This window comes from Mustela putorius, unplaced genomic scaffold, assembly GCF_011764305.1.
Source record: "Mustela putorius furo isolate JIRA1106 unplaced genomic scaffold, ASM1176430v1.1 tig00000870_pilon_pilon_pilon, whole genome shotgun sequence".
NCBI lineage: Eukaryota > Metazoa > Chordata > Mammalia > Carnivora > Mustelidae > Mustela > Mustela putorius.
The window spans coordinates 1,031,713-1,057,274 of NW_025421503.1; the positions used below are offsets into that span (position 1 = coordinate 1,031,713).

Below are 25,562 nucleotides of genomic sequence, written 5' to 3' on the forward strand. Positions count from 1 at the left end.
TTTACTGGAATATTTACAAGTTAAGGACTAATGGATAAGAAAGAATACTTCAAAAGGACTCAAAAGAGTTGGAAAATAAATGTCAAAAAGTTAAGAATATTTAGACTGTAACAGAGAACTGGCTTGCATCTAAGAAAACATTTAAAATTATTTGTAAAGAGGATACAATTACAAGAGTGGTTACATGTTCTTAAGAAGGAATAAAAAATTAAAATTGGTTAAAACTTCTATAGGGGCAGATTTTAATGAGATAGACATTTCCTAAGCAGTTGATAAATATAGTAAAAACTCAACCAAAAGCCAGACACAGCACAGTAAAAACATAACATGCATGGATTCAAATATGCAAATCAAATAATTTAATCTGTATCTGAATTAAATTTATTTATGTCATCATTCTTACTGATAATCAGGGAAATAAATTAACTTGCCAAGGATAACTAGATCCCTTTAGTCTCTTTCAGGTTAATTTGCTCTCTTTGGGAGTAAATGCTCTGTAAATTTAGTTTCTTTTCTTTTCTCCAGATCTTTTCTTTATCCCCCTTCTTCCAAATCTGGCTCTAAGGGGAATAAGTAGACATCTCAGTTTGAATGTAGGGTCTCCTGTTCCCCATGTTCTCCACCCTTGCAGGCTCTCTCTGACCTTGAGAAATAATTAATTTGCATGGTTTCTGGGTCCTCTGCTTTCACAGTGTTTATTGTCAATTCTCAGCATGACAGGACTGATGCCCAATGTTCTGCTAAATTCAGAGCTTCCATAGATACTGCTGAGTCTTAACCTTGAGCTTCTTGTGTAAATTAAATTCCTCCCTTCCTCCACTTCCTCCCTGTTCTCCTATGTTTGTTTTCTCTCAAGGGGCTTCTACTACCTCTTCTAGTCTCATGAAGATCTCTCTTTACCTTTTATTCCAAGTTTTTTCTATCCTTGGTTTATAATAAAAGTTTATGTATATATCTCCATTTTTTCTCTTCATATATTTTCCTGTTTTTATTTAGATACCTTTTTTTTTCACTTCTGTCAGAAAGTCTGGACTTTAAGTCTGTTTTTCTCCAAGCAGACTCAAAAAGTCAGTTTTGAAGACTCAAAGCTGATTAATGACTTCTTTGTTAAATGCTAAGTTTTACAGGCTGAATCAATGGGTGAGTGACCATTAGGGCAACAATATTTACAAGAAATGAGAATGTATTGGTGGATAAATTTTAAGGCAAATGAAAAGAAAGACCTGCATGTAGCTGGGTCCTTTTCCCTGAGAAGTGTTTATGAAATATAAGTAAAATACAAGAAAACAAGTTGGGGACACAGATTGATTTTAATTGTAAAAGAAAACATTTTACGGTTTGTTATGGGCTTGTATACATCCAGATTAAGTCTCTTTAATTAGCTTCCATAAGCATAGCTACCATCTCTATCATTTTCCATCTCTATCACTTTACTGAAAGTGCTTTTTTCAAGATTTACCAAATACCTTCTCATAACTGCATCCATTGATTTCTCCTCTCTCATCTCATTCTACAATCCAACATCATTTAAAATAAACTCTCTCTCTTTCTAAAAATATGTACTTTACTTGATTTCTAGGACTCTACTAGCCTGTTTCCTTCCTACTTACTGGTAGTTTTTGTCACCTTTATTTTATCCTCCTCTTCTTCATGTTTGACTTTGTTCCTGACCTTTTCTATCTATAGCCCTCTCTTTGTAAATCCATCTAATCCAATGGCTTTAAATATCATCTATGTTTTGCCTATGGTCTTTCCATTGAAATACAAGTTCTTATATTAACCAACTACTTGAAATTTTCAGTGTGAATTCTATTAGGCATCTCAAAATTAACATAACAACTCTCAACCCATTCCAAAATCTATATCTCCCCAGTCTTTTCTATCTTAGTAAATAGTGTTACCATCCACCCACTTGATCTTTTAAAACCTGGATATCATCTGTGATTCCATTCATTTCCTCATCCCCTACATATGATCAGTCAGTAAAACTTCTCTACCTTATGTCCAAAATATATCCTGTATCAGTCCAGGTCTCTGCATCTTAACTACTACTACTTAAATAGTTTCAATCAGTATCTTTCCTGAAATACTGTAAGAGTGCCTAAATAGTCTTGCTATCTCTATTCTCTCCTGCTTCAAACACTCCAGTAGTTTCCCATTACATTCAGAATAAAGCTCAAACTTCCTACCTTGGTTTTCAATGCCAACATTACTTAGGCCCTACCTATTTCCACTCTTATTCTGTATTTTTTCATATTTCTTATATAATTTAGCCAAACTAGCATGAATTTTTGTTTGTTTGTTTTTTGTCTTTTTGTTTCTCATATGCACCAAGATTGATTGATTGATATTTTTGCCAAAGCATTATGCTGTTTCCTCTGCTTGGAATGTTCCTCTGCATTATGGATGACTAAACATTCTCATCATTCACTATTTTGGCTAAATGTTATCTCTTCATAGAAGCCTTCCCTGATTACCATATCCTATGTTATCTCCTTCCCCAATGAGTGTCCTGTCAGTCTCCTAACCCTGAACCCTATTTATCTATCTTCATATATAGCATCTTTATCTAAAACTACATATTTATTCATTTATTTATTAATTATATTCACAGTGAGAATTTAAGCTGCAAATAGGCAATGAGCCTTATTTGTTTTTTTCATTCCTGTATTGACAGTTCCAAAAACAGCACATGGAATATACTTGGTTGGTTATGAATATGGTCTCTTTAAAGAGCTGCAAGTCATATGACACTAATGGACTTTCTGACATCTGTTTTTCCAAGCAGTTCTACTCCCACAAAATGAACAAAAACAAAGCATATTAAAAGGGAGTTATGAGCCACAAAAGGGAACAATGCATTCTAAGTGGAAGTCTCAAAAAGATACATATTTTTTTCAGTTCTGTCTGGGGAATTTATGAGCAAACTGTGTTAATGGATCTTAGGTCTCTTTTAGTAAGTAAGGGCTTAAAGAACCATAGTCTTACCCTTCTTGAATCTTAATGATTCTTATAACAGAATCATAAGGCTAATACCATGTTTCAGGGTCACCTCTGTTTATACTCCTGGATTAAAAGAATTCACTTTTGAAATTATGTTAGTAAATCATGCCATGATTCAGAACCTTGAATTTAAAAAATATATATATAAGTATAATTAATACACAGGGTTATATTACCTCCAGATATACAATATGACTTAAAAATTCTATATATTTCTCATTAATCATCAAGATAAGTGTACTCTTAATCCCCCTCACTTATTTCGCCCATCCCCCCACTTCCTCTCTGAAAACTACCAGCTTATTCTCTATATTTAAGGGTCTGTTTTGTCGATTTTTTTGTTTCTTTTTTAAATTCCACATACGAGTGAAACATACAGTATTTGTGTTTCTCTGATTGACTTATTTCATTTAACATTATGTGCTCTAGATCCATCCTTGTTGTTACAAATGGGAAGAATTCATTTCTTTTTTATGGCTGAATACTATTCCATTGTACAAATATACCAGCTCTTTTTTATTCATTCTTCAATCAAAGGACACTTGGGATGATACCATATCTTCAATAATGTAAACAATGCTGCAGTAAACATTGAGGTACATATATCCCTTAAATTAGTGTTTTTTCCTTGGTGGATTATGGTAATTATATTTTTAATTTTTTGAGAAATATCACTATTGTTTTCCATGGCAGATGCAACAATTCACATTCCTACACACAGAGCACAAGGATTCCTTTTTCTCCATATCATCACTTCACCATTTTTTATTTCTTATCTTTTTTATTTTAGCCATTCTGACAGGCATGCAATTATATCTCACTATTGATTTGCATTTCCCCTATGATTAGTGATGTTGAGCATGGTTATATGTTTCTTTTTACCATCTATAAGTTGTGCTTGGAAAATGTCTGTGTATGTCTTCTGCCCATTTTTAATTGCATTTTTTATGTTGAGTTGTATAAGTTGTTTACATATTTTGCATATTAATGCTTTTTCAGATATAAGATTTGAAATATCTTCCTTCATTTGGCAGGGTATATTTTTTGTTGATGTTTCCCTTCATTGTGTAAAAGTTTTGCATTTTCCTATAGTACCAGTAATTTATTTCTTTTAATTTTTTTATTATGTTATGTTAGTCACCATAGAGTATATCATTAGTTTTTGATGTAGTGCTCCATGTTTCATTGTTTGCATATGATACCCAGTGCTCCATGCAATATATACCCTCTTTAATACCTATCACTGGGCTAGCCCAGCCCCCCATAGCCCCTCCCCTCTTCCTGGAGTCCATAGTCTCTTATGATTCCTCTACCCCTCTGATTCCCCCACCCTTCATTTTTCCCTTCTTTCTCCTAATGTCCTCCATGCTATTCCTTATGTTCCACAAATCGGTGAAACCATAAGATAATTGTATTTCTCTGCTTGACTTCTTTCACTTAACCTAATATACTCCAGTTCAATCCTTGTGACACAAATTGTGGGTATTCATCCTTTCTGATGACTAAGTAACAGTCCATTGTATATATGGACCACATCTTCTTTATCCATTCATCTGTTGAAGAGCATATTGACTCCATCCACAGTTTGGCTATTGTGGATACTGGAGCTATGAACACTTGGGTGCATGTGCCCCTTCTTTTAACTATATCTGTATCATTGGGGTAAATATTCAGTAGTCTAATTGCTGGGTCATAGGGTAGCTCTATTTTTAATTATTTGAGGAACCTCCACATTGTTTTCCCAAGCGGCTGAACCAATTTTCATCCCCACCAACAGTGTAAGAAGGTTTCCCTTTCTCCACAACCTCTCCAACATGTATTTTTTCTTGCCTTTTTCATTGTTGTAATTCTAACTGGTGTAAGGTGATATCTCAATATGGTTTTGATTTTAATTTCCCTGATGGCTAATGATGTCGAATATTTTTTCATGTGTCTGTTAGCCATTTGTATGTCTTCTTTGGAGAAGTATCTGGTCATGTCTTCTGCCCATTTTTTTACCCAATTATTTGTTTTTGGGGAGTTGAGTTTGAGAAGTTCTTTACAGATCTTGGATACCAGCCCTTTATCTGTAATGTCATTTGCAAATATCTTCTCTCTTTTCATGGTTACCTCTTTGCTTTGTTGACTGTTTCCTTTGCTGTGCAGAAGCTTTTGACATGTTTGATGTCCCAAAAGCTCATTTTTGCTTCTATTGTCCTTGACCTTTGGAGGCATGTCTTGAAAGTAGTTATCTTGGCTAATTAATGTCGAAGAGGTTACTGCCTATGCTCTCCTCTAGGATTTTGACAGATTCCTGTCTCATGCTGAGGTCTTTCATCTATTTACACTTTATCTTTGTGTATGGTACAAAGAAATGGTCCATTTTCATTCTTCCATATGTAGCTGTCCAATTTTCCCAGCACTATTTATTGAAGAGACTGTCTTTTTTTCAATTGGATATTTTTTTCCTGATTTGTCGATGATTAATGACCATAAAGTTGAGGGTCCATTTGTGGAGTCTCTATTCTGTTCCATTGGTCTATGTTTTTGTTTTTTGCCAATACCATGCTGTCATGGTGATCACAGCTTTATAATACAGCTTGAATTCAGGCAATGTGATGCCCCCAACTCTGTTATTCCTTTTCATCATTCCCTTGGCAATTCAAGGTCTTTTCTGGTTCCATACAAATTTTATAATTTTTTTCTTCCAGCTCTTTGAAAAATGCCAATGGTATTTTAATAGGGATGACAGTGAAAGTGCAAATTGCTCTGGGCAAGAAAGACATTTTCACAATGTTTATTCTTCCAATCCATGAGCATATAATGTTTTTCCATCTCTTTGTGACTTCCGCAATTTCTTTCATATGTGTTCTGTAGTTTCTAGAGTATAGCTCCTTTACCTCTTTAGTTAGGTTTATTCCTAAGCGTCTTGTGGTTTTTGTTGCTGTTGTGAATGGATTCAAATCTCTAATTTCCCTTTCTATATTTTCATTGTAAATGTATAAGAAAGCAACTGATTTCTGTGCATTGATTTTGTATCATGCCACATGGCTAAGTTGTTGCATGAGTTCTAGTAATTTGAGGGTGGAGTTTCTTGGATTTTCCACATGAAGTATCATGTCATCTGTGAAGAGAAGTGTTTGACTTCTTCTTTGCAAATTTGGATTCCTTTTATTTCTTTTTGTTGTCTGATTGTCAATGATAAGACTTCTAGCACTGTGTTAAACAGTAGTGGTGAGAGTGAGCATTACTGTCATGTTCATGATCTTAAGAAAAATGCTCTTGGCTTTTCCCCATCGATAATGATATTCACTGTGAACTTTTCATAGATGGTTTTTATGATATTGAGGAATGTTCCCTGTCAGATTTTTGTGGGAAAACCTGCTGTAAAACTTATTTGCCTTCTTTTGTAGGATAGGGATTTCTTTTCCCTTGCTGCTTTCAGGATTCTTCCCTCATCTCTATATTTCCAAAGCTTTACTACAATATATCTTTGTGTTTTGGCATTCTTTTTGTTGAATTTAATGGGAGTTCGCTGTGCCTTCTGGATTTGGATGTCTGTTTCCTTCCCAAGAGTAAGGAAATTTTCAGCTGTTATTTCCTTTAATAAAACCACTGCCTCCTTTCCCCTCTCTTCTTCTAAGTCTCCTACAATACAAATGTTACTTTATGGTGTTGCTGAGTTCCCTGAGTCTATCTTCTTTTTTTTAATTTTTTTAAATTTTTTTTATAAACATATAGTGAATTATTAGCCCCAGGGGTACAGATCTGTGAATCACCACGTTTGCACACTCCACAGAGCACTCACCATAGCACATACCCTCCCCAATGTTCATAACCCCACTACCATCTCCCTACACCCTTCTCCCCATCCCCCCTCAGTTTGTTTTGTGACATTAAGAGTCTTTTTTGGTTTGTCATCCTCCCGATCCCATCTTGTTTCATTTATTCTCCTACCACCTTAAACCTCCCCCCACTGATCTCCATTTCCTCATATGAGGGAGATCATATGATAGTTGTCTTTCTCCAATTGACTTATTTTGCTAAGCATAATACCCTCTAGTTCCATCCAAATTGTTGCAAATGGCATGATTTCATTTCTTTTGATGACTGCATAGTATTCCATTGTGTGTGTGTGTCTGTGTGTGTGTGTGTGTGTGTGTGTGTGTATACCACTTCTTCTTTATCCATTCATCTGTTGATGGCCATCTAAGTTCTTTTCATAATTTGACTATTGTGGACAGTGCTCTATAAACATTCAGGTGCACGTGCCCCTTCGGATCACTGTGTTTGTATCTTTAGGGTAAATACCCAGTAGTGCAATTGCTGGGTCATAAGATAGCTCTATTTTCACCTTTTTGAGGAAACTCCATGCTGTTTTCCAGAGTGGTTGCACCAGTTTGCATTCTCACCAACAGCAAAGGAGGGTTCCCCTTTCTCCGCACCCTCACCAGCATCTGTCATTTCCTGACTAGTTAATTTTAGCCATTCTGACTGGTGTGAGGCGGTATCTCATTGTGGTTTTGATTTGTATTTCCCTGATGCCGAGTGATGTGGTGCATTTTCTCATGTGTCTGTTGGCCATCTGGATGTCTTCTTTGCGGAAATGTCTGATCATGTCCTCTGCCCATTTCTTGATTGGGTTATTTGTTCTTTGGGTGTTGAGTTTGATAAGTTCTTTATAGATTTTGGATACTAGCCCTTTATCTGATATATCATTTGCAAATATCTTCTCCCATTCTGTCAGTTGTCTTTTGGTTTTGTTAACTGTTTCCTTTGCTGTGCAAAAGCTTTTGATCTTCATGAAATCCCAATAGTTCATTTTTGCCCTTGCTTCCCTTGCCTTTGGCATTGTTCCTAAGAAGACGTTGCTGTGGCTGAGGTCAAAGAGGTTGCTGCCTGTGTTCTCCTCAAGGATTTTGATGGATTCCTTTCTCACACTGAGGTTCTTCATCCATTTGGAGTCTATTTTCATATTTGGTGTAAGGGAATGGTCCAATTTCACTTTTCTGCATGTGGCCATCCAATTTTCCCAACACCATTTGTTGAAGAGGCTGTCTTTTTTTCATTCGACATTCTTTCCTGTTTTGTTGAAGATTAGTTGACCATAGAGTTGAGGGTCTATTTCTGGGCTTTCTATCCTGTTCCATTGATCTATGTGTCTGCTTTTTTGCCAGTACCATACTGTCTTGATGATGACAGCTTTGTAATAGATCGTGAAGTCCGGAATTGTGATGCCACCAACTTTGGCTTTCTTTTTCAATATCCCTTTGGCTATTCGAGGTCTTTTCTGGTTCCATATAAATTTTAGGATTATTTGTTCCATTTCTTTGAAAAAAATGGATGGGATTTTGATAGGGATTGCATTAAATGTATAGATAGCTTTAGGTAGCATAGACATTTTCACAATATTTATTCTTCCAATCCATGAGCATGGAACATTTTTCCATTTCTTTGTGTCTTCCTCAGTTTCTTTCATGAGTACATTATACTTTTCTGAGTATAGATTCTTTCCCTCTTTGGTTAGGTTTATTCCTAGGTATCTTATGGTTTTGGGTGCAATTGTAATTGGGATTGACTCCTTAATTGCTCTTTCTTCTGTCTTGCTGTTGGTGTAAAAAAATGCAACTGATTTGTGTGCATTGATTTTATATCCTGACACTTTACTGAATTTCTGTACAAGTATTTACTGTATTCCGGTAAAAGTTCTAGCAGATTTGGAGTGGAGTCTTTTGTGTTTTCTACTTACAGTATCATATCATCTGCGAAGAGTGATAGTTTGACTTCTTCTTTGCTGATTTGGATGCCTTTAATTTCTTTTTGTTGTCTGATTGCTGAGGCTAGGACTTCTAGTGCTATGTTGAATACCAGTGGTGATAATAGACTTCCCTGCCGTGTTCCTGACCTTAGTGGAAAAGCTCTGTTTTTCTCCATTGAGAACAATATTTGCAGTGGGTTTTTCATAGATGGCTTTGATAATATTGAGGTATGTGCCCTGTATCCCTACACTTTGCAGAGTATTTATCAGGAAGGGATGCTGTAATTCATAAAATACTTTTTCAGCATCTATTGAGAGTATCATATGGTTCTTTTTCTTTCTTTTATTAATGTATTGTATCACATTGATTGATTTGCGGATGTTGAACCAACCTTGCAGCCCTGGAATAAATCCCATTTGGTTGTAGTGAATAATCCTTTTAATGTACTGTTGAATCCTATTGGCTAGTATTTTGGTGAGAATTTTTGCGTCTATGTTCATCAAGGACATTGGTCTGTAATTCTCCTTCTTGACGGGGTCTTTGTCTGGTTTTGGGATCAAGGTGATGCTGGCCTCATAAATGAGTTGAGAAGTTTTCCTTCCATTTCTATTTTTTGGAACAGTTTCAGGAGAATAGGAATTAGTTCTTCTTTAAATGTTTAGTAGAATTCCCCTGGGAAACTGTCTGGCCCTGGGCTTTTGTTTGCTTGAGGATTGTTGATGACTGTTTCAATCTCCTTACTGGTTAGGGGTCTGTTCAGGTTTTCTATTTCTTCCTGGTTCAGTTGTGGTAGTTTATATGTCTCTAAGAATGCATCCATTTTTTCCAGATTGTCAAACTTGTTGGTGTAGAGTTGCTCATAGTATGTTCTTATAATTGTTTGTATTTCTTTGGTGTTAGTTGTGATCTCTCCTCTTTCATTCATGATTTTATTTATTTGGGTCTTTTCTCTTTTCTTTTTGATAAGTCTGGCCAAGAGTTCATCCATTTTATTAATTCTTTCAAAGAACCAGCTCCTAGTTTGGTTGATTTGTTCTATTGATTTTTTTGGTTTCTATTTCTTGATTTATGCTCTGATCTTTATGATTTCTCTTCTCCTGCTGGGTTTAGGCTTTCCTTGTTGTTCTTTCTCCATCTCCTTTAGGTGTAGGGTTAGGTTGTGTATTTGAGGGATTTCTTGTTTCTTGAGAAAGGCTTGTGCCACTATATATTTTCCTCTCAGGACTGCCTTTGCTGTGTCCCAGAGATTTTGAACCATAGTGTTTTCATTATCATTTCGTTCCATGATTTTTTTTTAATTCTTCTTTAATTTCCTGGTTGACCCATTCATTCTTTAGAAGGATTCCCTTATGTCTCCATGTATTTGGGTTCTTTCCAAATTTCCTCTTGTGATTGAGTTCTAGTTTCAAAGCATTGTGGTCTGAAAATATGCAGGGAATGATCCCAATCTTTTGATACTGGTTGATACCTGATTTATGATGCAGGATATGATCTATTCTGGGGAATGTTCCATGTGCACTAGAGAAGAATGTGTGTTCTGTTGCTTTGGGATGGAATATTCTGAATATATCTGTGATGTCTGTCTGGTCCAGTGTTTCATTTAAGGCCTTTATTTCCTTTTTGATCTTTTGCTTGGATGATCTGTCCATTTCCGTGAGGGGAGAGTTAAAATTCCCTACTATTATTGTATTATTGTTGATGTGTTTCTTTGATTTTGTTATTAATTGGTTTATATACTTGGCTGCTCTCACATTGCGGGCATAGATATTTAAAATTGTTAGATCTTCTTGTTGGACAGACCCTTTGAGTACGATATAGTGCCTTTCCTCATCTCTTATTCTATTCTTTGCCTTAAAATCTAATTGATCTGATATAAGGAATGCCACCTCAGCTTTCTTTGGATGTCTATTAGCATGGTAAATTGTTTTCCACTCCCTCACTTTAAATCTGGAGGTTTCTTTGGGTCTAAAATGAGTTTCTTATAGGCAGCATATTGATGGTTTTTTTAAGTATCCATTTTGATACCCTGTGTCTTTTTATTGGGGCATTTAGTCCATTTACATTCAGGGTAATTGTAGGTGTTTGGAATGGTTTGATAAGTTATCTAACTGATTTCCTGCTACCTTATGTCATCTCAGCCTGCTACTGCTCCACCATCTTGACTCCTCCCCCCTTAGTCTGTCTTCTTGATCCAATATTTTTCTTTCCATCTTCTCTTAAGCTTTATTTTCAGTAATTTTATCTTCTATATCACTGACTTATTCTTCTGATTCATTCATCCTCATTGTTATTGTATTCAGTCAGGGTTGCATCTTGATTATAGCATTTTTTTTTATTTTAGTCTGACTAGTTTTTTTGTTCTTTTATCCCTGCAGGAAGGGATTCTCTCATGTCTTCTTTCTTCAAGCCCAGACTATCCTTATTACTATTGTTTAAAATCTGGTTTAAGGATATTATTTATATCTGTTTTGATTAGATTCCTGGCCAGGATCTCTTCATGTTATTTCTTTTGGGGCAAATTCCTCTGTCTTGGCATTTTTTTTCTAGGTCACTGTGTGACTGAGTGAGTGTGTGTGTGTGTGTGTGTGTTAGGAAAACTTGTTAAATTTTCTACTCCAGTGAAGAATGGCTATATTAAGAAGACATAATATGGTATCCAGGACCTGGCATTTCATGAAGTCTTTCAGAGTGTACACTTTATTGTTTTGGTTTTTTTTTTTTTTTTTTTTTTTTTTTTGGCTTCTCTCTCCCTCAGGTCAGTCTTCTGGAGAGTTTCTCCTTGATAGCTGTGGGGAGTGTTTGGACCTTGTCCACTATGTGTTGTTTTAAGTAGGTTTTCTTTTGTCTGCTTGTTAAAATAAGCCTGAGCCTATTTCTATTAGAGCTGAAGCTTTGCAGTACTCTATGATCAATAGACTTGGTGCATGTGGGGATTTGTGCTGGTCTTCCGGGGCAGGTGCCTACTGCTCAGGCTGACTTGCCCTAGTAAAGATCCACCTGCAGGGAAAAGTGAGGTGTGGGTTAGTTAAATGGCTACGGTCTCCACTAGGGGGCATAGTGTTGCCCACTGAAGTCGGTGCTGATGGATGCTGCATGGGGAATTGCATCACACTGTTGTCTTGTCCTCAGAGAGGGGAGTTTAAGCCTGCAGCTGTTCAGGAAACCCTCACAGAAGAGCAAAAAATCTCCTCCTCTTGTGTCCCAGGCTTCTGTCAGAACCCTGCTTTCATTCTGTGTCTGTGCCATCTGCCTCCCTGGTGGTGCAAAGCTCCTGTGTTTCATCTCAGGTGCACAGCTGGATTTCAAAAACTCTAAATTTTAGGGACCTGGATCTTCTGATCTTCTGGAGGGGGGTCTCCCCATGTTGTTGCTAGTGCAGGTTTGTCCCAGATAAGCAGTATCATGACAGTGCCAGTGCTAGGAGTTTATGATAAAACACAGCCAGAAGCTGACTTCCAGGTTAGCTTCCTTCAGGAGATGCCTCTGCTGCTGTGCTAATAAGTGTGGTCACTCAGTGGTGCCCACCTGTCCCTTTTGATCCCTGAGAAGCAGTGCCACGTCTCCCAAATGCACTTGAAGAAGAGGAGATATTTCTCCCTCTGCAGCCCATGAGATTCTCAGACCATGCTTTCTACTTCTGGGCCTCTGCTGTCCTTTCCCACATAAGCACCACTAAACCCACCACACATGAGACGGGTGATGGCCTGCACTTTTAAAACTTCAAATTTGAGCTCCTTTGCTTGTAAAAACTTGTGATAATCAACTCCTCTCCTTTTCCCAATCAATGGTTTCAAAGAAGAGTTTTTCTTGTGTAATCCCTTGCATGCTGCTCCCTGCCCCCATTTCTTTTTCTCTGTCATCTCTTTCCATGATCAGGGATCCTTCCTCCCAGCAGCATCTGCAGTTCTTTTCTCCCCCAAGTCAATTCCCTGCAGCTTCTACTTTCCACAGTTTTGCCTTTTTTCTCCCTCTAGATGTGCAGTTTGTTCTCAGGCCACAGATCAATTTCTTGGGTCTTCAGAATGGTTGATATTTATCTAGCTGTTTTCAAGGCATGAGGCAAGCATAGGATCCCCTGACCACTCCAACATCTTGACTCCTATCCTTTCACATTCAATCTGAATGTATCTTTCAGTCTGAAAAAAATCTCTTACAGGGTAGCATAACATATAGGTTGATTTTGCTTTTTCATCCATTCAGTCACACTATGTGTTTGGATTAGAGCATTTAGTCCATTTACATTCAAAGTAATTATTGATAGGTATGTACTTATTGCCATTTTATTACTTCCTTCAGGGCTGTTTTTGTAGTTCTTTCTGTTCCTTCCTGCTCTAGCTTTCTTCCTCTGTGGTTTGCTGGTTTACTTTAATGATATGCTTGGATTCTCTCTCTCTCTCTCTTTGATATCTCTTACAGGTTTTTAATTTGTGGTTACCATTAGGTTGATATACAACCTCCTATGAATATAGTAGTTTATATTAAGTTGATGGTTGCTTAAGTTTGAACCCATTCTAAAAACATTAAATTTTTACTTCCCCTCATGTATTATGTATATAATGTGATGCTTTACATTCTTTTATTTTATGAACCTTATGAAGACAAATATTATACATAACATTGATTTTACTGTTTTGTGCTTTAACCTCCATATTGGTTTTTATAAGTGTTTTATAACCCCCTTTGTCAGGCAGGGCTGTGGTCATACTGAACTGCAGGTGGTTCTTCCTGCATTTTCCCCTGAGAGACTTTTGTTGGTGCCTATAATTAGACCAAATTTTTGCCTCTAGTTTGACTTTGGGGCTCTCTCTTTAAGCTTCCCCTGTGAGGTTCTCTTGATGGCCTAGCAATCAGATCAGATGTTTCATGTTTCCCCCAGCCCATTGCAGGGGCTGCAATAGAACTAATGTGTGTGGTTACCTTTCCTTATCCTTAATACAAGAGTCACTTTGGAATGGTGCTGATCATTAATGGGGCTTCTTCCAGAATGAGACACAATAGACACTACTTTGCAGGGGCTCTTGCCAAGTGGGATGGGTTGGATAGTAAGTTTGCAGGACAATGATGGGGTAGGGGGTATGATCTTAGCAGCTATGTGCCCTTCCCTACCAGGGTTGCTTGCAGGATTAGACCTGGATAGAGCCCCTTTGAAAGGACTCTGACTGAATTGGATGGTTTAGGTTGGTCAGATTTACAGAAGAACACGGGAGTGGGGTGTGCAGTGTTAGCAAGCTTTGTGGAGGCATATTTGCCATGGTTCCTGCAGGTGTCTAGGCATCTAGGCTGAGGGTATAGGAGAAAATGTTGCCTGCTACCTCTTTTGTTCTTGGAGAAGTCTTCTAGTATTCCTGCCCCTCTAGTGTATGTTCTGAAATTAATAAATGAGTTTCCTTCCCCCACGCCTCAGGCACATTTCAAATTGTGGCTGTTTTGCTGTATCTCAGTAGGATTATTTGTTTCTTTACAGGCAGGGACTCAGTTTCCTATTATCTTCAGGCTCACACAGAGCTGAGCCAACTAATTTTTAAAGTATCCAGGTTTAAGCCCCACTGATTGTAACAACTTCCAAACTTAAGCCCCACTGGTTTTAAAAGTCAAATGTTTTGGAGATTCATACTCTCAGTGAAGGTTTCCCATGTCTGGGGTCCCTGATGTGGGGTCTGTCTTCCCTTTTTGTGCTTGTAATGTTTTTCTCATTTGTGGTTAGACTCACTGTGAATTTTGTTCTCAGCTTGGCCTCTGCCTCTCTTACCATTTTCTATGAGGCCTCCTTTCTCTGATTAACAGTGGAGAATCTGTTCTGCCAGTCTTCAGGTCATTTTCCGGGTTGGCTTCACTGATGTGGTTATTACCTAGGTGTATCAGTGGGTCACAGTTAGCTTAGGTTCCTCCTACTCTGCCACATTCCCAAGCTTACCCTGAAGAGTTCTTTATACTCCATTTACTGAGGTAGAAAACTAGTGTTATGTTTAGAGTTTTGTTTTCCCATTCTATTGTTTTTCTTCTTTTTAATTTTATTTAGATACAGTTGACTTATAACATTATAATAGTTTCAGATATGCAATATAATGATTCAATATTTGTATATATTAAGAAATGATCATCACAATAAATCTAGTTAACACCCACCACCATAGATAATACAAAACATTTTCTTGAGATGAAAACTTTTAAATCTACTCTCTTAGCACTGTCAAATATACTGTACAATATAATAACTATAGTTGCCATGATGAACATACATCCCTTTGATTTAATTGCTTTGTAACTTGATGTTTGTAATTGTTAACTGCTTTCACCTACTTCATCCATTCCCCAGGCACCACATAATTTACAGTCACCAATCTGTCCTCTCTATCCATTCTTTTTTTTTTTTTTTAATTTTCCACATATAAGCGAAATCAAACAGCATTCGTCTCTCTCTGGCATACTTCATTTAGCATAATTCCTTCAAGTTTCATACACAGTACAAGATTTTTTTTCTTATTATGGCTGAATAACACTACATTGTGTGTGGGGGGAATGTGGGTGTGATTCTACTATATTTGAATATAGTCAGCACAATGTTACATCAGTTTCAGGTGTACAACATAGTGATTTAACAATTTTATACATTTTTTCTATGTTCACCACTCATGTAACTACCATCTATCACTGTACATCACTACTATACTATAACTGACTATATTCCTTATGCTGTGCCTTTTATTCCTGTGACATATTATTCTATAACTTTTGGAGTCAAATCCAAAAAATAAATAAATAAATAAATTACCAAGATTAATGTCATGGAGCTTATTGTCTATGTTTTCTTTTAAGAGTTTTATGGTTTAGAGTCTTATGTTTAAATCTTTAATCCATTTTGAGTTAAGGTTTGTGTATGGTGTAAGATATGGTCCAGTTTCACTCTTTTGCAAGTGACAGTCTAGTTTTCCCAACTTCATTTATTGAAAACACTCCTATTTTCTCATTTAATATTCTTGGCTTCTTTGTCATAACTAAATTGACTATATGTGTCTGGGTTTATTTCTGATCTCTCTATCCTACTTCATTGATATTGTCTGTTTTGGGACCAGTACCATACTATTATGATTACTATAGCTCTGTGGTATAGTCTAAAATCAGGTAGCATGAGACTTGCAGCTTTGTTCTTTTTTTTTTAATTTATTTTTGGCATAACAGTATTCATTATTTTTCCACCACACACAGTGCTCCATGCAATCCGTACCCTCTATCATACCCACCACCTGTTACCCCAACCTCCCACCGACCCACCAATTCAAACCCCTCAGGTTGTTTTTTAGAGTCCATAGTCTCTCATGGTTCACCTTCCCTTCCAATTTCTTCTAACTCCCAATGTCCTCCAGGCTATTTGTTATGCTCCAAAAATAAGTGAAACCATATGATAACTGACTCTCTCTGCTTGACTTATTTCACTCAGCATAATTTCTTCCAGTCCCGTCCATGTTGCTACAAAAGTTGGGTATTCATCCTTTCTGATGGAGGCATAATACTCCATAGTGTATATGGACCACATCTTCCTTATCCATTCATCCATTGAAGGGCATCTTGGTTATTTCCACAGTTTGGCGACCATGGCCATTGCTGCTATAAACATTGGGGTACAGATGGCCCTTCTTTTCACTACATCTGTACCTTTGGGGTAAATACCCAGGAGTGCAATTGCAGGGTCATAGGGAAGTTCTATTTTTAATTTCTTAAGGAATCTCCACACTGTTCTCCAAAGTGGCTGGACCAACTTGCATTCCCACCAACAGTGTAAGAGGGTTCCCCTTTCTCCACATCCCCTCCAACACATGTTGTTTCCTGTCTTGCTAATTTTGGCCATTCTAACTGGTGTAAGGTGATATCTCAATGTGGTTTTAATTTGAATCTCCCTGAGGGCTAGTGATGATGAACATTTTTTCATGTGTCTGATAGCCATTTGTATGCCTTCATTGGAGAAGTGTCAGTTCATATCTTCTGCCCATTGTTTGATATGCTTGTTTGTTTTGTGTGTGTTGAGTTTGAGGAGTTCATTATAGATCCTGGATATCAACCTTTTGTCTGTACTGCCATTTGAAAATGTCTTCTCCCATTCCATGGGTTGCCTCTTTGTTTTGTTGACTGTTTCCTTGGCTGTGCAGAAGCTTTTGATTTTGAGGAAGTCCCAAAAGTTTATTTTTGCTTTTGTTTCCTTTGCCTTTGGAGACATATCTTGAAAGAAGTTGCGGTGGCTGATATCAAAGAGATTACTGCCTATGTTCTCCTCTAGGACTCTGATGGATTCCTGTCTCATGTTGAGGTCTTTTATCCATTTTGAGTTTATTGTTGTGTACGATGTAAGAGAATGGTTGAGTTTCATTCTTCTACATATAGCTGTCCAATTTTCCCAGCACCAGTTATTGAAGAGACTGTCTTTTTTCCACTGTATATTTTTTCCTGCTTTGTCGAAGATTATTTGCCCATAGAGTTGAGGGTCCATATCTGGGCTCTCTACTCTGTTCCACTACTACATGAATTCTGGTTCCATTCGTGAGATTGGGAAAATTTTCATGAAGAACTTGTTCCACTATATCTTCTAGACTTCTTTCTTTCTCCTCCCCTTTAGGGATTCCAATAATTCTGATGTTCGAACGTTTCATGGCATCATTTATTTCCCTGATTCTGTTTTCGTGGTTTCTATGCTGTTTGTTCCAGGCTTCCTCCTGATCCTTTGTCTCTGTCTGTTTGTCCTCCAGATCACTAATTCTATCTTCTGTCTCAGTTACCCTAGCTTTGAGAGAATTTAGATTAGATTAGAACTCATTGAGAGCGTTGTGAAGTTCATCCCTGGTAACTTTCAGCTCAGCCCTAACATTGTGATCATCCTGTCTGGTTGCTTTCAGTTAAGCCTTAATCATTTCCATTTGGTCATCCATGGCTTTCTTCAACCTAGCTATTTCCTGGATAATTGTTTACCTGAATTCTCTTTCTGACATACTGTCTATGTTGATAGCCGTTACCTCTGTTCCAGAAGGTCCATCCTCTGTGTTTTTCTTCTGTTGGGCATTCCTCCTCCTAGTCATTTTGGTGAGAGATGACTGAACAGATGTAGCTGGATGTATCGACCGTGGTGCAGTCAAGGTGCACCCTGGAACACTTCTGAGCAATCAGGATTCCCCACCCAAACGAGAGACAAAAGAAAAGAAAAAGAAAAAGAGAGAGAGAGAGACAGGAAATAAAGGGAAGATGAAAGAGAAGGTTCAGCCCAAATGGGCCCCAATGTACGATTTATGAAGTATATAAACAAAAACAGACAAACAAAAAGACTAATAAAAGTATATGACATGAGAAAAAAATATATGCAAATAAAGGAATAACCTCATCAAAAAGAACCCCAAGTATAAGATTTATATACTCTCAGGACAAATACAAAAACACAGAAACAGTGGTCGAATAAAAAGATGGGAGAGTGGTTATAAATTCTCAGTGTGGATGAGGAAGGTTGTTTTGATTCTTCGTGGATGTATCTTGATATCTTTGTTAAAGGACTCAACTTTCCTAAGATACAGGGAGATTAAAAATTGGTTTACCTATAGGGGTAGTATTGATTGGGGAAAGGGGATTACTTTGAAGTTTAACTCTATATGAATATTAGAAAATAAAAATAAAAAGGAATAAACTAAAGTAAACTAAAATTTAAAAAAATAGAAATGTAAAAGAAAAACATAGGTGTATGTTTCAAAAAGTTCAGGTTAGAAGGTTATTATGGAATTTGATGTACTGGTCAGCTCAATGTGATGGTAAATAGGTTAAAAAATTATCTATATAAAAAAAATGAGCCAGAATAGTGGGAACGAGTTGAAAATAAAAGTTGCCCTATGAAGTAGTGGTGGTTGTTCTCTTGCAGTCTTTTTTTTTTTTTTTTTTCTTTCTTGGTTTGTTTGTTTTCTGGGGGAGGGGCCTGCCACTTGGGTTTTCAGTCAATGATGTTCCCTGAGTTAAGTACTCCCGCCCCCCTCAAGGGTGTGGGCTCTCAGGAAACTGGTTTTTTTCAGATTTTTGTTCTCTGGCGGTTTTTATGTTTGTTCACTTTTTTTTTTTTCCCCTCTCACCTTGACCGCTTTTGATCGTTTTTGTAGTTTTAGAGGAAAACAGCCTGCACCCTGACCTCCCTCTCAGAGAGAAGCCTCAGTCTGGCTGCAGAGCCCAGATGAGTTCCCCCTTTGCTGCTGGTAGAGCAGGTTCAGAGTCGTGGTCCCTGGGGACGCAGGATCTTTTGCTTGTACCCAAAACCACGGCAGCGGCAGCAGTCTGGGAGCTCCAAACCTCCAAAGAGATTCCAAGCAGCAATCGCACACTGAGATTTTTCCGCTGGCCTGGGCTGGGAGTTCCTGGTGTTTTCGGTTCTAAGAGTGCCCGGCTTGTGTGCACCTCTTTCAGGGGTGGCTATGGGTCACGCGCAAGTCTCAGGCACTGAAAATGGGGCACAGGTCCGAAAGCACCAGGCTGGGCTTTTGCGCACCTCTGTCAGGGGAGAGATTGAGACGCCGTCTTAGGCTCTGAAACAATGGCGTGGATCAAAGAGCGCCGGCTGGGCCTTTTTAACTCTCTCAGGGGAGTATAAGGGATGCAAGCACGTATCTCGGGCTTTGTAGCAGGGCTCACACGTTCTGCCATCCAGCGTGGCTCCCATCCCCTTACAGGAGCCAGAACCCATGCATTCTTGGGTACGCTGGCGGCTCAGGGACCAAGACCTGATTTCTCTGCCGCACTCTCTCTGGCTCAGTGCCAGGGGAGGGTGTCCTGGGACCAGGGACTTAAGCCCCTGTCCCTAGCTGCCCCGATTCCCACAATTTCCTCCTGTGATCCTTTGCTCTTTTTGAGTGCTTTCAACCAGACTTCACGTTAATGCTGGTCCCCAGACGCAAGGCACTCTTGTGTTGGGGTATTACTTTCCAATGGGTAGCCTCTGGTGGCTCCCTCCCCCTTTTTTTTATCTTCCGATATCAGTCCACCGTTCCCACACAGCTTTACCTGCCCACTGGCGTCTTCTGCCCCTGTAGAAATCCAAATTTGTATAGTTCTGATCTCAGGCTGATTTCATGGGTGATCGGAGTTCTTTGGTAGATAATCAGCTCACTTTAGGGTACAGGTTGAAAAGGCGCCTCCTAATTCCCCACCATCCTGTCCCCCCTCCAGCTTTGTTCTTTTTATTCTCAAGATTACTTTAACTTTTTAGGATCTTTTAAAATTGTATACAAATTTTAAGATTGTTAGCTCTATTTCTGTGAAAATACCATTGGAATTTTTATAAAGATTGTGTTAAATCTGTAGATTGTTTTGGCTAACATGGACACAATATTAATTCTTCCAATCCATTAGCATAGAATATCTATTTATAATTTGTCTTTTTCAATTTCTTTCATCAGTGTCTTATAGTTTTCCAAGCCCATGTCTTTCAACTCCTTGGTTAAATTTATACCTGAATATTTTATTATTTTTGATGCAACTGTAAGTGGAATTGATTTCTTCATTTTTGTTTCTGCTAGTTCAATATTACTGTGTAGAAGCATAATAACTTTTTGTGTATGGATTTCATATTTTGCAACTTTATAGAATGCTTTTTATTAGTTCTAACAGATTTTGGTGAAGTTAGTGTTTTTAATGTATTATACCATGTTACCTGCAAGTAGATACAGTTTTACTTCTCCCTTTCCAAAATGAGGGACATTTTATTTGGATGAAATTTTAATTTAAATTAGCATACAGTGTTAAATAAATTCCAAATGTACAATATAATGTTTCTGCAATTCTATACATTACTCAGTGCTCCCCACAAGTGTACTGACCATCTGTCACCAATTATTATTACTATCCTATTGACTATATTTCCTATGGTGCACTTTTAAAGTTTGTACCTCTTAATCTCCCTTCTTATTATCTGATTTGAATGACTTTTATTTCCTATTCATACCTAAATGCTCTGGCTAGGTTAGGGTTAGTTTATCTCCTTACAAGTAATGAGTATGCTCAATTATTTTATTTCTTTTTAATTTAGCCTTTTAATATATCAGTTGCTAGGATTTACCAGTTTTGTCTTCATAGTACTCTCAAGATCATTTGCATTTCTATTTTAACAGTGTGCCGCTTTTCTTTTTCCTTTCTGATTTTATTTATTTGACGCTTTTTTTTTCTTGGTGGGTTTATTTAAAGGTTTATCAACTTTGTTTATCTTCTCAAAGCACTAGCTCTTAGCTTCACTGATTTTTTTCTATTTATCGTTTTAGTTTCTATTTCACTCATTTCTGCTTTGAGCATTGCTATTGCCTTCATTCTAGTAAATTTGGGCTTTAGTTGTTCTTTGTTTTATTTTGGTCCAATTTAGTTAATGTATGGCATATTATTAGTTCTGGAAATAGAATTTAATGATTCATCAGTTGCAAATAGCACTCAGTGCTCATTATATCAAGTGCCTCCTTAATGCCCATTACCCAATGACCCTGTATTCCCACCCACCTCCCCTACAGCAACCTTCAGTTTGTTTCCTATAGTTAGGAGTCTCTTGTAGTTTACCTAACTCTCTGTTCTTATTTTATTTTATTCTCCCTTCCCTTCCCCTATGTTCAGCTGTTTTGTTTCCTAAATTCCACATATGAGTGAAATCGTATGGTATTTGTTTTTCTCTGGCTGACTTATTTCACTGAACATAATTTCCTCTAGTTCCATCTACAACACTGTAAATGACAAGACTTCAATTTTTGATGGCAGAGCAATATTCCACTATATACCACCTGTTCTTTATCCATTCATCTGCTGATGGATATCTGGGCTCTTTCTATATTTTGGCTACTGTGGACATTGCAGCTATAAATATTGGGGATGCATGTGCCCCTTCTAATCAGTATGTTTGTATCCTTTGTATAAATACATAGTGGTGCAATAGCTGCATTGTAAGGTAGTTTTATTTATTTTTAAGTTTTTGAAGAACATCCATACTATTTCCCAAAGTGGCTGCACCAGTTCATATTTCCACCAATAGTGTAATTTCTCTGCACCCTTGCCAACATCTGTCGTTTCCTGTACTGTTAAATTTAGCCATTCTGAGACATGTGAGGTGGTATCTCATTGTGGTTTTGATTTGTATTCCCCTGATGCCAAGTGATGTTGAGCATTTTTTCTTCTATTTGCCATTTGTATGTCTTCTTTGGAGAGCAATGTCTCTTCATGTCTTCTGTCCATTTCTTGACTAGTTTTTTTTTTTTTTTTTACTTTGGGGTGTGGAGTTTGATAAGTTCTTTATGGATTTTGGATACTAGCTCTTTATCTGATAAGTCATTTGCAAATATCTTCTCCCATTCTGTAGGTTGCCTTTGTTGTATTTGTTCTTTTTCCAATTTCTTCACATGTAGAATTTATTTCAGATTTTCTATCTTTTCTTTTTTTATCTTTCTTTATTCCTCTTTATTTATTTATTTATTTGTTTGTTTATTTTTTGGATGGGGAGGAGGAAGTAACAGAGGAAGGAGAGAGAGAATCTTAATCAGGCTCCATGCCCAGTGTGGACCCCAGCGTGGGGCTCAATAACACAACCCTGAGATCATTACCTGAGACAAAATCAAGACTCAACCCTTAATCAACTGAGCTACTGAGGGATTAATCCCTCTTTTATTTTCTTTATTATTTTTATTTTTTGACTCATTGATTACTATGAACTTTTCCCTTAGACTTGTTTTTCTGCATTTCCTAAGTTTAGTCAAGTTTCATTTACATTTTAATTTGTCAAGTAACACTTTAATTTCTTTATTGATTTCTTCTTTGACACATTGGTTTTCTAGTAGCATGTTTTCAAATCTCCACATAATATAAATTTTCCACTTGTCTTCTTATAAATTGTTTATAATAGTGTAATGGCCAGAAAGATGGTTGAGGGGTGCCTGGGTGGCTCAGTGGGTTAAGCCTCTGCCTTCGGCTCAGGTCATGATCCCAGGGTCCTGGGATCGAGCCCCACATCGGGCTCTCTGCTCAGCAGGGAGCCTGCTTCCCTCTCTCTCTGCCTGCTGCTCTGCCTACTTGTGATCTCTGTCTGTCAAATAAATAAATAAAATTTAAAAAAAAAAGAAAGATGGTTGATATGATTTCAATCTTCTTAGATTTTAAGACTTTTTTATGACTTAACATATGATTTATCCTAGAGTATTTTTCATGTGCAAATGAAAATGATATATATTTTGTTGCTTCTGTTTACAATGCATTGTATATATCTGTTATGTTAATTTGGTATAATGTGTTGTTTAAAACTGATGTTTCTTTATTGAATTTCTTATGATCAATTTTTTATATGTATTTTTACTGATAGAAGTAATACAAATTTTTCCATAACAGTTAAAATAATACAAATATGTAAAAAATTAATACCCTATGCTCACTACTGTACTTCTAATTTCTTTATACATAATCCTCTTGAGGTAACCAGTGTTACCAACCTTGTGCTCATTTTTTTACACAATCTCCTTGTATATAAAAGTTCATATAAGCAGATAGAAAATTTGTTTTGACCAAACTAAAAACATAAATATGCAGTATTTTATAACTTACTCCTGTTCTTGACAATATCCTAGTTATCCCTATAATTCACTTGATATATACCTAAGCTATAGCTTTTAGTTCCAACTTATGTATGAAAGCAAACACAAAATTTTACATGCCAAGCTGCCATACATTCTGGATTTACTTACATCAATATTTAATATATTTTTTTGTCTTCCCACTCCAAATTTCTACCCTCATTCATTTCTACTTATTTTCTTTTCTCCAGATAACATTTAGCAACATCCTAAAATGTATCATTCCTTAATTTTCACTAGCATTCACTTTATCATATCAAACCTTGAAATACACAGACACATACAAACATGGTGGGGAGGAAGTGGTGCAAAGAGCAGAAGAATGATGTTTTGTTAGTTTCATTTTAAAAAGATAATACATACTTCTCTGGAAACAAGTTAGCAATAGATGTTAAAGCTCTTCCTCTGCCATTCTAATGGATGCATAATACATCACTGATACTTTAATTTTCGTTTCTTTGATTACTAGTGAATTTGAACATATTTGGGATGTACTTTGTCCACTTTAGTTTGATAATTTGAAGAGCATGCCTTTGCAGTCTCTACTTTTCTTGTGTTATTAATATTTTTCCAGTTTATAACATTCTTTATTACAGATGTTAAATTATATTGTTATAGATATTATAGATAATTATTATAGATACTAATCTTCACTTTTCTTCTGGGTTGTATTTTTGCTAACTCTCATATAGCTATTGCTTTTTTGTTGTTTGTTTTTTGCAATGCAAAAATTTATAAATCATTATATGGCCAAATATATTTATAATTCCTTTTATTTGTTCTTGGCTTCCTACATTGGTGAAGATTATCGTCTCCATAAGAAAGTTTCAACAGGGGTTAAAAAAAAAAAAAAACTAAAATTAGTCCTGTGGTAAATAAAGTTTCATCAGGTCCCAAAATCTGAGCTATGTGAAAATCAAGGTTCAAGGGTCCTAAAATGTGTTAGCAAAGATTTCCTAATCTCCCTCAGAATAACTAAATGAGTTAAAAATAGAAAACGTCATTAATGTTGTATAACGCACTTGTTACTTCCTACAGTTTTGGAGTCAGACAGCTTTGATGTTAATTCTTATTCTATCCTTTAGTTGCAATAAAAACCTCTGCAGACCTTTCTTAATCCCTTGGAATATCATTTTCCTTAAATGTAAAAAGTGACATTAATAAGATGTTTCTTATAAGAAAATGAAGCATGTAAATTGTTTAGTAATATATCTAGGTTTGTATTGTACATATTCATAGAACTTTACTCATATGACATTTTTTCCAATAATGATATGTATGCATTTCTTCTTATTACCAAATAATGTATTATTTGTTTCATGGGCATAGGTCTGTGAATTATCAGTCTTACATATTTAACAACATTATCATTACACATACCCTATCCAATGCATCATCTAACCACCCTAACCTTCCAACCCTTCTCCCCTCCAGCAACCCTTAGTTTGTTTCCTGATATCAAGAGTCTCTTATGGTTTGTTTCCCTCCCTGGTCCTATCTTCTTACATTTTTCCCTCTCTTCCCCTACAACCCTGTGCCCCACCTCCCAAATTCCTCATATCACTGAGATTATATGATAAAAGTCTTTCTGTGATTGACCTACTTTGCTTAGCATAATACCCTCCATTTTCATCCATGTCGTTGGAAATGGCAAAATTTCATCGTGCTTCTTTTTTTATGGCTGCATAGTATCCACTTTAATATATATACAGCACTGCTTCTTTATCCATTCCACTGTTGATGGATAACTAAACTCTTTCCATAGTTTGGTTATTGTGGACATTGCTACTATAAGCATTTGGAAGCATATACCCCTATAAATCACTGTATTTGTATCTTTAGGGTAAATAATCAGTAGTACAATTGCTGGGTCACAGGGTAACTCTATTTCCAAATTTTGAGGAACCTCTAAACTTTTCTACACTGGCTGCACTAGCCTGTATTTCCACCAGCAGTGTAGGAGGGTTCCCCTTTCTCTGCATCCTCACCAACACCTGTCATCTCCTGACTGGTTAATTTCAGCCATTCTGACTGGCGTGAGGTGGTATCTTACTGGGGTTTTAACTTGTATTTCCCTGATGATGAGTGATGATGAGCACTCTGTCTGTTGGCCATTTAGATGTCTTCTTTGCAGAATGTCTATTCATGTCTTCCGCCCATTTCTTGATTGGATTACTTATTCTTTGGGTGTTGAGTTTGATAAGTTCTTTACAGA

The 25,562-nt window shown here is 36.8% G+C and overlaps 1 protein-coding gene across 2 annotated transcripts in view; it reads left to right on the plus strand.

Annotated features, from left to right (window-relative positions):
- Positions 1–25,562, plus strand: part of CYLC1 (cylicin 1) — a 101,995-nt gene that overhangs the window by 49,859 nt on the left and 26,574 nt on the right. The gene's annotated exons all lie outside the window — the stretch shown is intronic.